The 18951-nt window shown below is 37.2% G+C and overlaps 1 protein-coding gene and 1 pseudogene across 1 annotated transcript in view; one reads left to right on the top strand and one right to left on the bottom strand.

Moving 5' to 3' along the window:
• The window catches only part of GPR158 (G protein-coupled receptor 158), a 323743-nt gene that overhangs the window by 105356 nt on the left and 199436 nt on the right, over positions 1-18951 (bottom strand). The window lies entirely within an intron of this gene.
• On the top strand, positions 10981-11634 carry LOC132421196 (THO complex subunit 7 homolog pseudogene; annotated as a pseudogene).

The following is an 18951-nucleotide window of genomic DNA, read 5'->3' as shown; positions in this document are numbered from 1 at the left end:
TGAATACTCCATAGTTTAGTTTTTAAACTTTCTCCAAAATGACACTAATTTAGAGTGAGTCCAAAATATAATGCAAGACTGCTTATAAAAAAAAGTCTATGCAATATTGTTTGAAAACAAGGGATATAAAAAGAAGCTGCAAGGCTTAATGGAAAAGACAGACTTTGCAGTTAACGTCATCTCAGTTTGAATTATGAAACAACCACTTTAGTTAGGTGACCTTGAACTTCAATGGCCTCACCTGTAAAATGGGTATCCTCATCTTTGCCTTACTAAACCTGACATCTTTGATAAAATATAAAGTATATAAAAACGGCTGGCATCTTGCCTGATATGTAATAAGTAGGTATGCATTCCTTAAGGTAGAAAACAGCAGCAGGATCATGAATTTGAAAACCACAGAGGTATATGTAAGTAGCTGTGAACAATTTTTTAAAGTTTGGGGTCCAAAATGACCCCAGAGGAGCAAAAGCCTGGTGGTAGGGAACACAGAAGTTCTTTGTTTTGGGCCACTGGGCTCTTAGCTATGTTACAACCATCACTACCACATAAAAACAGTTGTAGTGGTACATGCTGTTACATATTCTCAGAGCAAATAATCTGTCTCCTTTTCATTTGGACATGCTGAACTCTTAATACCTCACTGCCTTCCTCCTGGTTGAATAGAGGAGCCCCATGATTTCAAATTATAAACTGGAGCTCTGACAAATGGTTCCATAACCAAATGTAAGCCCTGTTCAAAATTTGTGCATTTTCTTTCAAAATATGCTTGGGCTGAGTTGGCTCATGGCCTCACAGAATGAGCAGGTACCTAATAGGTGGGACTTCAGGGACAAAGAAGAAATCTCATGCTCTCTAAAACATTTCCACATTGTCTTATTGGTACTGGAAGTTCTTTTAACTGGAACAAAGCGTTCTATTTTGTACTTGGTGCTAACAATTAATATACGTGTTGTAAGTAATACACTGACTTACGTTCAAAGTGAAGGATAGGAATCCTTTCCTTAAGGTCTAAGTGATAGGATGAGAAAGGAGAGAGGAGGGATTGAAAAATAAAAATGGACGAAAGAGATAATGCACAAAATAATAGAGACCAAGAAAAAAATTTCATCTCCTTCACAGTTTTGCCTGAGATAGAAATGGTGGTATGGAACTCGTTTTAACCAGAGCTGCAAACTGGCAAAACCTTGAAAAACTTTCTTGAAAAATGATCAACAATACAAAGTATGGTACTATTTATATAAAACACATACACACAAAGCAACACCATATGTTTTCTGTGTGTGTGTGTGTCTGTATGTGTGTGTGTGTGTGTATATATATATATATATATATATATAAATATAAAATATCAAATCCAGGTCTGGAGGATATATACCAAACTGATAACAATGTATTTTATTTCCCGGAGAAGTAGATTTGAGGATAGATCAACTTATCTGGAAATACTTTACTTTCTTTGGAGATGTAGTCATATACTGCTGTGTAACATACATTTTAATAATTAAATAAATAAAATTAAAGAAAAATCATCTAAGATGTGTCAACTCAACTATTAGAAAATTCTACCATTAGGTATCACAATATGCAAAGAATTCTAAACAAAGCCCTTCCTAACTAATATCTACTTAATAAATTTTATTCAGTACTGACAACATGCATAAAATGATCAATGTATGTATGACACTTATAGGTGAATATAAACCTGGGGGAGCTACTGACCCTAATTCTCTGGCTTAGACTCATACAGCCTAATAAATATCATTCCAGAGTTTACAAAAGACGAGAGCAGATTCTACTCAAGAGGAGAGCAGATTCTACCTCACTCCACTCCATCCCGCTTTCCCCGGTTCTTAAACTTTCAGAACTGACTTACGAGGTAATTACAGCAGCCAGATATCAAACCTGTAGACAAAAGTGAAGGGCTAATCTTACTACGCCAATTTTATAAAATTATGTCAAATTCAGCATCTAAATTCCATAATCTCCAGATGTAAAGTACAGAGGCATAAGATGAAGCACAGCTTGTCACAGAATTTGCCTAGGATTTGCCTAGGATGTAAGCACCTAAAGGAAGCTAACTTACTGGAAGTAATAAGATGATAAGAACGCTAAAGTCTGAACTTCTAAACATAATTAATATAGTTTGTCATTATTTCCTTGATCCTATAGGGACTAACTACTTCATTTATATTTTTTAAACATTTTTCACCACTGGGGAAATTAATGTATATTTTGCTAAAACAGTGTAGCTATTTTTGAACACAGCTGATATCTTCAGCCTTGCAGCAATTAAAGTTTCTTTCTATTACAAAAGGAACCTCTGAGCCTGAAGACATTTTTATACAGCTGGATCTCAGCATGTACGATGAAAATATACGAAAGCAAGAGAATCAGATTCTGAAAAGAGTGAACTAGCATAGGTTTGGATGACAAACCAGGACTCTGTAACTCTACAGCATTTACGAAAAGAATTTGCCGTTCTGGCAGAACAGTCTCATGAGCTGCACTTTTTCTTTTAATTCTTCTATTTCTGTAGAGAAAACCATGGACAGAGAGATTACAAATGAAACCCGACAACCACCTGATGAAATAATTACACAACAATATATTGGAGGCAAGATGTCCTGAAAAGAATCCTGACATTGAGAGGTAAGAGGATACTATTTTCAATAATTTTATTTACAATTATATAAAGGGATGAGAATAGACTCATCCAGTTTGACAGACTACATGAAATCAGTTTGTCTAGAGATGATCTGTGATGACACACTGAAAAACCAATCAGATTTAGAAAAATGTGTCAAGGAACAATTGCTCAAAATGTGGTTAGTTAAAAATCAATAACAGGTTTTCAGAAGAATTCTCAGCAGTAAAAAAGGTATAAAAAAGCAGAATATGGTCAGGATAGAGATTCCCAAAGTGAAGTATAAATAACTCAGAGAATTATAAATTTGTGGAATGAACACATGGGCTTTATATGCAGACAGTTCAGAATCTCAGCATTGGCGGCTCACTAGCAGTGTGACCCTGGGCAAGTTGCCTGACCTTCTGAGCTTCACTTTCTTCATTTATAAAATGGGTGTAATAATGCCCACCATGAAGTGCTGCTATAAAGATTAGTAATCATGCTGCCTGGCACAGAGCAGGCTCTCAGTCAATGGACATGGACAATCTTTCATGGGCAGAAAGATGAGGTGGTGTCAACATATCTAAGCTCACTCAGCCAACGAGTAACAGAACAAGGTCCCATCATCCACCGCTGCTGGTCCCAAGTCAGGGCGATTTCCTCTGTACATCCAATCTGTCCCTCAGTCACCTTCTTACTCAAAGGAACAGAAATGAATGTAATACTACAATAAAAAAATATGTAGCATTATTAGAGTATTTAAAAATAAACTACAACTAAGGAATTTGGTTCAGATATTAGTTTTTAAAGTTGCTAGTCAATTTAGGGCTTCCCTGGTGGCGCAGTGGTTAAGAATCCGCCTGCCAATGCAGGGGACACGGGTTCAAGCCCTGGTCCGGGAAAATCCCACATGCCGCGGAGCAACAAAGCCCGTGCACCACAACTACTGAAGCCCGCGCGCCTAAAGCCCATACTCTGCAACAAGAGAAGCCACCGCAATGAGAAGCCCGCGCACTGCAACAAAGAGCAGCCTCCGCAAGCCGTAACTAGAGAAAGCCCGCGCGCGGCAACGAAGACCCAACTCAGCCAAAAATAAATAAAATAAAATAATTAATTAATTAATAATTAAAAAAAGGTTGCTAGTCGATTTAAAATTCCTGACAGTTTTATGTAAAACACTGAAACAAACTGTCACATGGCCTTAATTAGGAATTCTTTTAAATTTCTAAGACTTCATAAGAAAGCTCATTTTTGTATGACATGGTAATTTGCAATGGTGTTGTTTAAGACCTTTTAGAAAAATAAGTTTATCCAAAAATAAAATTCAGAGTAACGTATACATAGTTTCATATTCTTTAAAACAGTACAGCACACTAAGAAAAAAGTCAATGATATTTTATATATGTGAAATAAAAAACAACCAGTCATTCATTGTTAGTTATGGTTCACCATGCATTGCTGGGCAGAAACGTCTCCTGGTTGCTTTGCAGGATTTCGTGAGATGCTTGCCTTGTTCCCCCTTTGCTTTGTTTCAGATGATGTGGACACCTAGAAGTGTCTCATCTTCTAGGAGTTCAGTGCCTGATTTTATAACTCAAAGTGGCTGACTCTCACTGCTGTTGCAGAGATGCAGAATAACTAGAATGCATGAGAAGGAACATTTTGGATCACCTTTACTCAGCCAGGGTCACCTGTCTGTGCTTATGACCAAAGCAACTTAAATGCCAAAGCACTTCCTATTAGACTTTGTCATTCCCACACTCAGCCTCCCCAGCAAGATGCCACTGGAATGCATTCCCAAAATGCAGACGATTATGTCCTGATTTGTCCTCATTTTTCCCACAGCTTCTTTACAAAAATAGCTGCTACTTCTCTATAATCTATTTGCAACCTCCTATTCCCTTTTTTTCAATACTAATAAATAGAGTAATTCATACTCTGTTCATGGAGATGAATTCTCTTAAGTGTCAAAAAAGCACACCGAAGTGAATGGTACAGACTAAGATATTACAAAAAGAATCTTGCCTTGAGAAGGATTACTTAAGTAAAGTGGCATGAAATTATTGAAACAGAATATGTCATTTGCTTATTCTATTATTGATTAAAACCTATTGAGAGGGCTTCCCTGGTGGCGCAGTGGTTGAGAGCCCGCCTGCCGATGCAGGGGACGTGGGTTCGTGCCCCGGTCTGGGAAGATCCCACATGCCGCAGAGCGGCTGGGCCCGTGAGCCATGGACGCTGAGCCTGCGCTCCGCAACGGGAGAGGCCACAACAGTGAGAGGCCCGCGTACCACCAAAAAAAAAAAAAAAAAAAAAAAAAGCTATTGAGAGTAATGGATATATTTTCAAATAAAAAGTAGATCACTGAAAAAACAAATTCCCCCTCATGAAAATGGAATGGAATGATAATAATTAAAACAAAGTATTAAGTACTTTAAAATTTGATATTAATGAAACAAAACACTTTGCTTACTTTTTCAAAAATCAATCTTAGTTACACTGAGGTAAACTCAAATATCATCTAGTCTGACACCAATCATTTTTTTAAACTTAAGTATATTTTATACCCAGAGAAATTCAAGAGATGACATTTTTTGCTCAGTTTCACCTGATTGCTAAGTAGCAACAAATCTAAGCAATCTTTCTTCATCATTTGAACTTTCTAATCTCAGAATTTTTTTTCATTTGGTATGTTGAACACCGTGATCTGTAAGGTGACTACTTTTTTATTTATTTATTTTTTTTTGATCTAAGGTGACTACTTTAAAATACTACTGCTCACACATAGGCAATAGGGCCCATTAGATGTTAGCTGGACAACATCAACTCTCCTCAGGCTTCTTAAGTGGGGGAAAAAAAATGTGAGGACAGAAACAGAATTGCTTAGAACTGTTAAGCTTGTCTTTAACACATTGTCTGTCTTCTATAGCATGTTTGGAAGTGCATGGAATGACTAGACAGAGTGTAAAATGAAGAGATATTTCATACTGTGATATTTGGAGATAGTCTAACAAAAAGTTCCATTCGGATAAGACATTTACAAATGTACAAAGAAATATGATGAGCATTTTGGTGGATAAACAAATAGATGATTTAATGAGGTGTAAGAGATGCCCCCTACTTGCAAGAAGAGTAAGCGGTTCAGAAATTTAAAATAGCAGTATTATGTCTGACAGGCAAAAACAAAGGTAGACTATAAAGGGTTGTGGGAGAATGACTGCTACTTAGATGCAAAGATGATGGAAACAGGAATTCGAAATTCTATCTCTAAAATAGTATAAATATTTCTCGATTAGATGGAGTAAATTGGATTCTGATTATTGTCAAACGTCGGTGCATTAAGAAGATCTGTTAAATGGGTAATATGAAATTCAGTGCACATGGAGCGTATCACTCTTAAACTTGTTTAGCAAAAGACAAAGTGGAAAAAATGGGAGTCATATTAATTAACATCCTGTTTACATTGTGACTGTCAATTCTAACCATTTGTTTCACTAAATTCTGCTACTTCAGTTAGTCTTAATGTTTATTAGCAAGTCATAATATATTTGCAATTAATTATCTTGATATTTTAAAGTTTTATATTTTATATTATGAACATGGTTCAGGAAAGACTTTCAAATAATAAATTCATGTTTTAATTAGAAATAGATGCTCTTTAATATAGAATACAAAAAGGTCACACTAACTGAGGGTTATTTTAATTAGTCTTCTCTCTTCTCTTTGTTGGATCCTACTTAGTTATTCTTTGCTCTAAAACATATTATACAAATGCATTTGAATTAGACTATCAAATCAAAAAGATACAAGAGAAATAATTAAGTACAAGCTGAAATTTGACAGTAGAGAATCACTGAAAAGTTAAAACAATGTTATAAAACCAAAATTTAGAAAAAAGTTTTACAATGTAATAGATTTTTTAAAAAGCAATTGTGTTTAACCTTATTGAAAGATGAACTATTACTAAAGTAGTTTTCTATAAATAATATTTGAAGCTTTTTAAAGTAATGACTCCAAATCTGTATCTTCAGCCTAAGCCTCTTTCTGGAGCCCCAGAGCCATATTTTCAGTTGGCTATAAAACAGTTCTACCTGAATGACCCATAGGCACCTCAAACTCAAGATTTCAAAAACTAAATTTTTCCATTTTGCAATCTGCTTTTCTCTTCATGTTTCCCATCCTGGTTAATGGTAATCAATTGCCTATTTTGTAGTCAAACTATCTAAAATCTACATCTATAGGCTAGAAATAAAAGTGGATTTTATGAAATATTCCTAGTTTTACTTTTGGTATTTTCCAGAACCCCCTCCAAATTTTGTTGACCAACTGTTTCCCTGAGTAAATGAGTGAGAAGGTAATGCGTGCTGATGCACATTCAAGTGGAGAGAAAATCCTTCACTTTTAATCCATGGGCTCCTCTTCAACTTAGAGGATAAGTTAAACGGTCAAAATCTTAATAAGAGGAGGTAGGAGGGAGAAGGAGAGAGGAAGGACATAGAAGAAACTGTCAACGTACGATCAATTCTTGGACGGGGGCGGGGCGGGGGGGCACAGACACCTGCCTCTGTATTCACTCTTGTCTTCATCTCCATTACTTCAATCAATTCTGTCATCTCATCCAGGCCTGCCCTCTTCAAGTTAGGCATACATTTCAAAGGAATTCCCTTATTTCTCCTAATCCCCAACTTCTAATTTCTTCCATGCCTTAATTTTACCCACCTTCTTTAAATAAAAGGGATACAATAAATGCCAATTAGGGTGTTAGTGATTCATAGTAGTTTAATGGTTGCTCCTCCAGGTAGGACTTGGAAGACAAAGTAGATGGCCAACACTTAAAACCTAAAGGCAAAGACCTTGAACTCTGAAAGTTAAAAGCAAGGCTATCAGCACAGTGGGCCTCCTGGTGCCCCCAAACCTCACTGTCTATGACAGTTTCCTCAGAGACTGTTCCTATATGGAAGCAAACCAAGGTATCTACATTCAGTCAGAAACTGGAATGCAGAGGCTCCTTTTAGGAATAAGAGGGACCCCATCATCCTCATCTTCTGTTGAAGATTTTTTAAAGAAGAAATTCATATTTCAAAAAAGTCTTTTCTTCCCAGTTGCGCATTTAAATTCCATTGAGTCAGTCTATCTAACCATAACTACACACATCTGTGCCTCAGAAAATCCCCTAAGCCTTTGTTGAGGACAAGCTAAGCGAGTAGGTTTGCTTCCCTTTATTCTTTCTGTCTTTGTAGCAGAAGTTTGTATAATAAGGAAGGTGCCTCTGAAATCCAGCTTTCATCATGTGACAGGTTTCACGACATGCTGTGCAGGTGTGATTTCAAGGTCCAGAAGAGCGGCTTCCTTCCGCCCCCAGGAATATACTCCACTTACTATGGTTTTCTCTTTGTTTCTTTTTTGACCACATCTTTAAGACCATGAAGGAAGTATAAATGCATAAATTCTGGGAATGAAAAAGCCAACTCTGGGGAAAGGGAGTAAATCCACAACCACTGTACTGGGTAAAACAGAGACCTGAAATTGTACCTAGTATTGCTAATTTGCTCATTCAGTGCCATTTTCCCAAAGACACCTCTGACTTTAACAAAATGTTGATAATAAAAGTGGTAATAAGTAACAACAGTGACAACATTATGTAACAAATGATGACAGTCGAATTTTTGTGCCAGCCATTATCCTAGGCACTTTATATTAATTAATCCTCACAAAAACATTTAACCCTCAGGACAAATAGTAGGTACTATTATTATCCCCACTTTATAAATGAGGAGGCTGAGGTTTAAAGAGGATAAAAAACTTGCCCAGGGAAATCGACAGAACTGACATTATATAATGGTATCACTCAACCTTGCCCCTATCACTTTCAAAATCCAACTTTTAAAGCTGTCATTTAAAATAGCATTGGATAGCAGCTCCTGAAGCAACCTTTACTAACCTCCACTGAAATATAAAGACACATATGAAATGGAAAATCACAGCCCTGCTGTGAACAGGAAATTCAAAGCAGAAATACAAATTGAAATAAAAATGAGAAAAAAGTACTCACTCTCACAAGTAACTGGGAAATATAAATTTAAAATATATCATTTTTAATCCATTAGATTCAAAAAGTTAAAAACATTGATAACATCAATTACTGGTTAGAATGCTAGAAAATGGACCCTTTCATGCTGATAGAAATATAAAATGATGAAGCCTTTGATTAAGCAGTTTTGAAGTATCTATCAAAATTTTAAATACTTCACATCAACTCACATCAACTTGGCTCACATCAACTCATTCCTCAGGTCTTACTTTCACTGACTTTTCACACAATATAGGGTTTTTTTAAGTGTCTTCACTGTAACACACCAGGCGGTAGACACAGGAGTTTCATAGAACTACCCAAACTGGGTAAGTTTCCATGTTCTATGCTCATCACACAGAGTGCCTCCATGAGTGGAACACTTATCACAACTGAAATTAATGTGGAAAGCAACATTCATGAGCATCACTTCCTCACAGAAAGAACATCTATAGTGGTGAGGAAGGAATTCTTCTTAAGTAGGCAAATGATAAGGATGCCTGATGGCAACCGTGGGATTTTACATTATTCTGGAATTTCTGTTAAATACAATGAGCTACAAAGGCTGGAAATGAGACAATGAGACAACACTGTGATCTGGCAGGAAGTTGCCCCAAGGAAGTAATCTGAATCACACACAAGATTTAGTTATAAGAATGTTTCAAATCCAAAAATGGGCAGAAGACCTAAATAGACATTTCTCCAAAGAATATATACAGATTGCCAACAAACACATGAAAGGATGCTCAACGTCACTAATCATTAGAGAAATGCAAATCAAAACTACAATGAGGTATCACCTCACACCTGTCAGAATGGCCATCTTTAAAAAATCTACAAACAATAAATGCTGGAGAGGGTGCGGAGAAAAGGGAACCCTCTTGCACTGTTGGTGGGAATGTAAGTTGATACAGCCACTATGGAGAACAGTATGGAGGTTCCTTAAAAAACTAAAAATAGAACTACCATATGACCCAGCAATCTCACTACTGGGCATATACCCTGAGAAAACCATAATTCAAAGAGTCATGTACCACAATGTTCATTGCAGCTCTATTTACAATAGCCAGGACATGGAAGCAACCTAAGTGTCTACTGACAGATGAATGGATAAAGATATGGCACATATATACAGTGGAATATTAGCCATAAAAAGAAACGAAATTGAGTTATTTGTAGTGAGGTGGATGGAACTAGAGTCTATCATACAGAGTGAAGTAAGTCAGAAAGAGCAAAACAAATACCATATGCTAACACATATATATGGACTCTAAAAAAAAAAAAAAAAAGGTTCCGATGAACCTAGGGGCAGGACAGGAATAAAGACGCAGACGTAGAGAATGGCCTTGAGGACACGGGGAGGGAGAAGGGTAATCTGGGACGAAGTGAGAGAGTGGCATGGACATATATACACTACCAAATGTAAAATAAATAGCTAGTGGGAAGCAGCCGCATAGCACAGGGAGATCAGCTCGGTGCTTTGTGACCACCTAGAGGGGTGGGACAGGGAGGGTGGGAGGGAGGGAGATGCAAGAGGGAGGGGATATGGGGTTATATGTATACATATAGCTGATTCACTTTGTTATACAGCAGAAACTAACATAATATTGTAAAGCAAGTATACTCCAATAAAGATGTTTAAAAAAAATGTAAAAAAAAAAAAAAAAGAATGTTTCACACACAGTATTATTTATATCGGGACAAAATTAGGGGCAATCCACATCCCAAAAACTTGACAAATGGTAAAATGAATTATAATATACTCTATAGTATAATAATATTATGTCATAAAATTCAAGGTTTGGGGGCATATTTAATAACAAAAGAGTATAAGATTATAATTTATATATATGAAAATAATTTTCTACTAAATGTTTAGAAAACTAAATTGCGGACTTATAGGTAATTTTTACACTATTACTTAAAATTTTCAGTCTTTTCCAAACTCTGTAAAATATATTGCTTTTACAATACAGAACAGTTTAAAACTCTAATCTCACAGAAAGGTTGAAAAGATTAAAATTATAAAAAGATACCTTCTAAAATTGTTAAAATTAAAAAGACTGACAATACCAAATGTGGAGCGGATTTAGAGCAAGGGGAATTTCCATACATTGCTAATGGGAATATAAAATGGGAATATAAAATACAATAACAACCACTTTGGAAAATGGTTTGGCAGCATCTTATGAAAGTTAAAAACACATCTGCCCTATGACCAAGCAATTCTAATCGTAGGTGAAAGAAAAACATTTGATTGCAAAAAAAAACTTGTATAAGAATGTTCACAGTGGCCACCGCCACCGCGCACGTGGGAGCCGTGACTGATAACGAAGTCATACGGAAGCGTCTCCTCATTGATGGAGATGGCACTGGAGATGATGGGAAAATTAATCTGCTAGCGAAAAGTTTCATTAAGTGGCACAACTCTGGATCCCAGGAAGAGGGATACAGCCAGTACCAATGTATGCTGAGCGCACTGTCCCAATGTGAATTTTCAATGGGCAAAAGTTTGCTGGTATATGATATGAATCTCAGAGAAATGGAAAATTATGAAAAAATTTACAAGGAAATAGAAGGTAGCATTGCTGGAGCACATGAAAAAATCGCTGAGTGCAAAAAGCAAATTCTTCAAGCAAAATGAATGCAAAAAGATAGCCAAGAACATGATGCACTGGCAAAAGTGATTCTGTGTCATCCAGACACGCATGAGACATTAAAGGAACTACAGGCTCTGGGAAAGGAATTAGAGTATCTTTCACATATTAAATGAAGTATTGAAGATAAGCTGGAATTGAGAAGGAAACAGTTTCACGTTCTTCTTAGCACCATCCATGAACTTCAACAAACACTGGAAAACGATAAAAAGCTTTCAGAGGTAGAAGAAGCTCAAGAAACAAGAATGGAAACCAATCCTAAACCACAGACCAACTAATCACTCACCATTCCCAAGAATACTGAAGTAGCAACATGATCTTAGTGTGTTCAGAATCTGTTGTGCTCTTGAGATATTTAAAGTTTGGGCAATGAACTACTTTGCCTTTAAATATTAATGCAAAGTTCATTCATATTTCTTCACATAAAGGAAGATGACTTCATTGTATATTTGTTTATATTGAAATGCCTTTCTTATACTTAAAAGTAGGAAGCGACATCCAAAAATGTTTAATAAAATGCTTTCAAGTCGAAAAACAAAAAAGAATGTTCACAGCAACTTGATTTATAATAATCAAAAAGGAGAACAACACAAATATCCATCCAACAGGAAAATGAATAAACAAATTATAATAATATTCTTACAATGAAATACCACTCAGAAATAGAAGGGGAAAAGTGGTGATTCACACAGTCAATATGAATCTCAAAGATTATACAGTATATATTAAAGAAGCCAGATACAAAAGAGAACACACTGCATGATTCCATTTATATGGAGTTCTAGAACAGACAAAACTAATCTACAGTGATAGAACTCTGAGAGGGAGGTGTGGGGATTGACTGGGAAAGGGCAAGAGACAACTCTCTGGGGAGAATGAAAACTTCTACATCTTGAAAAAGGCATAGATTACATGGGTGTATGCATTTGTCAAACACACTGCACTGTACAATTAATATTCATGCGTTTCACTCTATGTAAATTGTACCTTCATAAAAATAAATAAATAACAAAGGATTTGAAACTCACACTAAGGTGGATAAAGATAAAAATCAACAGACCTTTTATTACTCCTCAATCTCATGAAATTGGTGCCACCAATTTGCAAGACCTAATCACACAAAGGGTAAACTCACAAAGAAAGCAATAGTATATAACTTTCTGGTACTTCTACCATTTGTACCTTCAATTTGTATATTCTATTAATTTACATTTAAGCCAATGACATTTCCATACTTCCCATTCATTTACTTCTATCGGATCACTTTGCAAAGATGGAAGAGAGCCCTACAAGAAAGGGAGCAAGAAATTGACAGGAAGCTCAGAGTTCTCTACCCACACTCCAAGAAACAGGAATATCAAACATAGGGTGGTAATTAAATATGTAAGCTGTTAAGGAGAAGTGGTACATATATGCAATGGAATATTACTCAGCCATAAAAAGAATGGAATGATGCCATTTGCAGCAACATGGATGGACCTAGAGATTATCACACTAAGTGAAGTAAGTCAGACAGAGAAAGACAAATGCCATGTGGAATCTAAAAAATGATACAAATGAACTTATTTACAAAACAGAAATAGACTCACAACATAGAAAACAAACTTATGGTTACCACAGGGGAAAGACGGGGGAGGATAAACTAGGAGGTTGGGATTCACATACATGCTACTATATATAATAAAATAGATAATCCACAAGGACCTACTGAATAGCACAGGGAACTATACTCAATACTCTGTAATAACCTATATTGGAAAAGAATCTGAAAAAGAATAGATATATGTATATCTGAAAGAATAGATATATGTACATCTGAAACTAACACAACATTGTAAATCAACTATATTCCAATATAAAATAAAAATTTTTTAAATAGGTAAGCTCTGAAGTCTTTATGATCTTTATGATCTGAGTTTTGCTTACTGGCTCTGTGTCTTTGGGTAAACTTTATTAGTATTAGTTTATTCTATTTATTCTATTATTAGTCTAATAAATAATATTTTATTATTTATTCTATTCAATAAAATCTATTAAAAATTCAAGTTAAATTCAATTCTTCAAGAATACACTATTTACAGGAAAAGGTACCATAACTATATAAAACATATATGCCTGCTAATTTCTCATTGCACACAAAAAATTATTTTGAAAATAGTGTCTAGAAATCTACTGCTAAGTTCTGATTCTGTTCTTCTTAGGTAGAAACAATTTTGTCATTCAATGAGTTCCTGAATTCATTTCTGATATGAGTAAGTTTTTGCTAATATATTTCAATTATGTTTAAATTTGAAATAACATTTTGTATGGCCTCTCAAAAATCACTTTTTTTCTGGCCTCAGAAAATGCCTTTTTCCAAAAGGGCACCATAAAAACAAACAGAGCAACAAAAACCCCATTTGCTATTATTAAAACTGACAGAAGATTTTGTTGTATTATCTCCCCTATTTTATCTACCAACTTAAAATATCACTACGAATACGAAAAAGTTGTTTATTTGTCTTATAAGAACAAAATGTATCTATTTGCTGGTAAACATTCAGATCAATTCACATGAGAATCTGTTCATATTACCTACTTGTTTACAAGTGGTTTTGGCAGACACATTTTTATAGTAACCCAATATAAGAAGAAAACAGGCTTGAATATCGATAACAACATTGTATTACAACCATCAAACTTGCTAAGAGACTAGAACTTAATGAGTCTAACCACTAAAAAAAGACAATTCATGTGATGTGATAGAGGTGCTAATTATCACTACAATAGCAGTCATACTACAATATACAAATGTATCAAAAAACATATACACCTTAAATTTATACAATGTTGTATGTCAAATCTATTTCAATTAAAAAATAGGCTAGGGCTTCCCTGGTGGCACAGTGGTTGAGAGTCCGCCTGCTGATGCAGGGGACACGGGTTCGTGCCCCGGTCCAGGGAGATCCCACATGCCGCAGAGCATCTAGGCCCATGAGCCATGGCCGCTGAGCCTGCGCGTCCGGAGGCTATGCTCCGCAACAGGAGAGGCCACAGCAGTGAGAGGCCCGCGTACCGCAAAAAAAATAAATAAATAAAAAATAGGCTAGAACTTGAGCTCGTCAACTACAAGACAATTACATACAGTGTTTTTGCTTTATATCATTAAAATGACCATATTCACATGTCTAGTCATGAATATGAATGGACTACATGCCAGATAAAATTTTTAAAATTCTGAAATATATATATGGAAATCCATGAGAACATCCACAGTGTATGTTCTCAAGAAAATAAAATATAGTCATTAAAACAGAGTTGACCCATTACTGCTAAATCAGTTCAAAAACTGTCTAAACTATAACCAAACTCTCCTGTTTCTCAACGTCTGCTTTTGGAAGGCAAGCAAACTCTCACCATATGCCTGTGGTCTGAAAGCACATATCATGAAGGCTGTTCTCAAAGACTTGGAAAATTTACAAAGATTTTGTGACTTCCAGACTCACAGAGAGCTGTAAATAGATAGAACTTATTTTAAGGCATTTCAACATCAGTTCTCCTGATACCAGCAGAATAAATAAATCAGAGCAAATGGACATCAAAATAATTAGATTACTTTCCCTTCCTGTATCTTAAAATATAAATCCTTCAGGTGATTCAAGTTTTGGATAAAGACTTAGAACAAGCGTTTTCTTATCTAAATTATTCCTCAGTGGTACACAGTAAGTCTGCCCCTCTTCTTCACATCCTTTCTCTGGAATACCTATTTCATTCCCACAGCATCAGTGAATACCCCATCGTGGTAACTCAAATCTATCTCTAGCTCTGACCTCTCTTCTGAGCACCACTCCAGGATTCTCCAGCTAGGGTTCATGGATGATTTAATCTCAGCATGTCCAAAACCAAACTCACCTTTGTCCATCCAAACCTATTCCTTCAAAATACCCTCTCTTTGTTAATGGCTTCAAAAAGCACGCAGAAAATCACATTACAATCTTGAGAGTCATCCTAGACTCTTCTTTCTCTCTTTCACCACTGCCAATACCATTTCTTTTTTTTTTAACATCTTAATTGGAGTAAAATTGCTTTACAATGGTGTGTTAGTTTCTGCTATATAACAAAGTGAATAAGCTATACATATACATATATCCCCATACCTCCTCTCTCTTGTGTCTTCCTCCCACCCTCCCTATCCCACCCATCTAGGTGGTCACAAAACACCAAGCTGATCTCCTAAGTGTCGATGGACAATTAGGTTGCTTCCATGTCCTGGCTATTGTAAGTAGTGCTGCAATGAACACTGTGGTACATGACTCTTTTTGAATTATGGTTTTCTCAGGATATATGCCCAGCACTGTAATTACCGGGTCATATGGTAGTTCTATTTTTAGTTTTTTAAGGAACCTCCATACTGTTCTCCATAGTGGCTGTAACAATTTACATTCTCACCAACAGTGCAAGAGGGTTCCCTTTTCTCCACACCCTCTCCAGCATTTATTGCTTGTAGAGTTTTTGAAGATGGACATTCTGACCATCTGTGTGAGGTGATACCTCATTGTAGTTTTGATTTGCATTTCTCTAATGATTAGAGATGTTGAGCATCTTTTCATGCGTTTGTTGGCAATCTGTATATATTCTTTGGAGAAATGTCTACTTAGGTCTTCTGCCCATTTTTGGATTGGGTTATTTGTTCTTTTGATATTGAACTGCATGAACTGCTTGTAAATTATGGAGATTAATCCTTTGTCAGTTACTTCATTTTCAAATATTTTCTCCCATTCTGAGGGTTGTCTTTTCATCTTGTTTATGGTTTCCTTTGCTGTGCTAATACAGCTTTTAAGTTTCATTACGTCCCATTTGTTTATTTTGGTTTTTATTTCCACTTCTCTAGGATGTGGGTCAAAAAGGATTTTGCTGTGATTTATGTCATAGAGTGTTCTGCCTATGTTTTCATCTAAAAGTATTATAGTGTCTGGCCTTACATTTAGGTCTTTAATACATTTTGAGTTTATTTTTGAGTATGGTGTTAAGGAGTGTTCTAATATCATTCTGTTACATGTGGTTGTCCAGTTTTCCCAGCACCACTTATTGAAGAGGCTGTCTTTGCTCCACTGTATATTCTTGCCTGCTTTATCAAAGATAAGGTGACCATACGAGCGTGGGTCTATCTCTGGGCTTTCTATCCTGTTCCATTGATCTATATTTATGTTTTTGTGCCAGTACCATACTATCTTGATTACTGTAGCTCTGTAGTATAGTCTGAAGTCAGGGAGCCTGATTCTTCCAGCTAGGTTTTTCTTTCTCAAGATTACTTTGGCTATTCGGCGTTTTTTGTGTTTCTATACAAATTGTGAAATTTTTTGTTCTAGTTCTGTGAAAAATGCCATTGGTAGTTTGATAGGGATTGCAATGAATCTGTAGATAGCTTTGGGTAGTAGAGTCATTTTCACAATGTTGATTCTTCCAAGCCAAGAACATGGTATATCTCTCCATTTGTTTGTATAATTTTTAATTTCTTTCATCAGAGTCTTATAGTTTTCCGCATACAGGTCTTTTGTCTCCTTAGGTAGGTTTATTCCTAGATATTTTATTCTTTTGGTTGCAATGGTAAATGGGAGTGTTCCCTTAATTTCTCTTTCAGATTTTTTCATCATTAGTGTATAGGAATGCAAGAGATTTCTGCGCATTGATGGTGTATCCTGCTACTTTACCAAATTCATTGATTAGATCTAGTAGTTTTCTGCTGGCATCTTTAGGATTCTCTATGTATAGTATCATGTCATCTGCAAACAGTAACAGCTTTACTTCTTTTCCAATTTGGATTCCTTTTATTTCTTTGTCTTATCTGATTGCTGTGGCTAAAACTTCCAAAACTATGTTAAATAACTGTCATGAGTGGACAACCTTGCTGTGTTCCTGATCTTAGAGGAAATGGTTTCAGTTTTTCACCACTGAGAATTATGTTGGCTGTGGGTTTGTCATATATGGCCTTTATTATGTTGAGGTAAGTTCCCTCTATGCCTACTTTCTGGAGGGTTTTTATCATAAATGGGTGTTGAATTTTGTTGAAAGCTTTTTCTGCATCTATTGAGATGATCAGATGGTTTTTCTCCTTCAATTTGTTAATATGGTTTATCACATTGATTGATTTGCGTATACTGAAGAATCCTTCCATTCCTGGGATAAACCCCACTTGATCATGATGTATGATCCTACTATTGTGCTGTTGGATTCTGTTTGCTAGTATTTTGTTGAGGATTTTTGCATCAATGTTCATCAGTGTTATTTGCCTCTAGTTTTTTTCTTTGTGACATCTTTGTCTGGTTTTGGTATCAGAGTGATGGTGGCCTCGTTTGGGAGCCTATGGTCTGCAACGGGAGAGGCCACAACAGTGAGAGGCCCACGTACCACAAAAGAAAAAAAGAAGAGCAGGGGAGCTTCAAGATGGCGGAAGACTAAGACGTGCAGATCACCTTCCTCCCAAAAATTACATCAGAAATAGATATACATGTGGAACAACTCCTATAGAACACCTACTGAATGCTGGCAGAAGACCTCAGACCTCCCAAAAGGCAAGAAACTCCCCACGTACCTGGGTAGGGTAAAAGAAGAAAGAAAAAACAGAGACAAAGAATAGGGATGGAACCTGCACCAGTGGGAGGGAGCTGTGAAGGAGGAGAGGTTTCCACACACTAGGAAGCCCCTTCATGGGTAGAGACTGCGGGTGGCAGAGCGGGAAGCTTCGGAGCCACAGAGAAGAGTGCAGCAACAGGGGTGCAGAGGGCAAAGTGGAGAGATTCCCGCACAGAGGATTAGGGCCAACCGGCACTCACCAGCCCAAGAGGCTGCTCTGCTCACCTGCTGGGACGGGTCGGGGCTAGGAACTGAGGCTCGGGCTTCAGTCGGATGCCAAGGAGAGGACTGGGGTTGGTGGCATGAACATAGCCTGAAGACTAGCGCCACAGCTAGCCGGGAGGGAGTCCGGGAAAAGGTCTGGAGCTGCCGAAGAGGCAAGAGACTTTTTCTTCCCTCTTTGTTTCCTGGTGCGCGAGGAGAGGGGATTAAGAGCGCTGCTTAAAGGAGCTTCAGAGACGGGCACGAGCTGCGGCTATCAGCGCGGACCCCAGAGACGGGCATGAGATGCTAAGGGTGCTGTTGCCGCCACCAAGAAGCCTGTGTGCGAGCACAGGTCACTATCCACAACTCCCTCCCGGGAGCCTGTGCAGCCCGCCAGTGCCAGGGTCCCATGATCCAAGGACAACTTCCCCGGTAGAACGCACAGCGCGCCTCAGGTTGGTGCAAAGTCACGGTGGCCTCTGCTGCCACAAGCTCATCCCGCATCCGTAACCCTCCCTCCCCATTGCCTGAGCGAGTCAGAGCCCCAGAATCAGCTGCTCCTTTAACCCCATCCTGTCTGAGCAAAGACCAGACATGCTCAGGTGACCTACACGCAGAGGCGGGTCCAAATCCAAAGCTGAACCCCAGGAGCTGTGCGAACAAAGAACAGAAAGGGAAATCTCTGCCAGCAGCCTCAGGAGCAGCGGACTAAATCTCCACAATCAACTTGATGTGCCTGCATCTGTGGAATACATGAATAGACAATGAATCATCCGAAA

The sequence above is a fragment of the Delphinus delphis genome, chromosome 2, assembly GCF_949987515.2.
Source record: "Delphinus delphis chromosome 2, mDelDel1.2, whole genome shotgun sequence".
Classification (NCBI taxonomy): Eukaryota; Metazoa; Chordata; class Mammalia; order Artiodactyla; family Delphinidae; genus Delphinus; species Delphinus delphis.
This window is presented reverse-complemented; position numbering and strand designations above follow the sequence as displayed.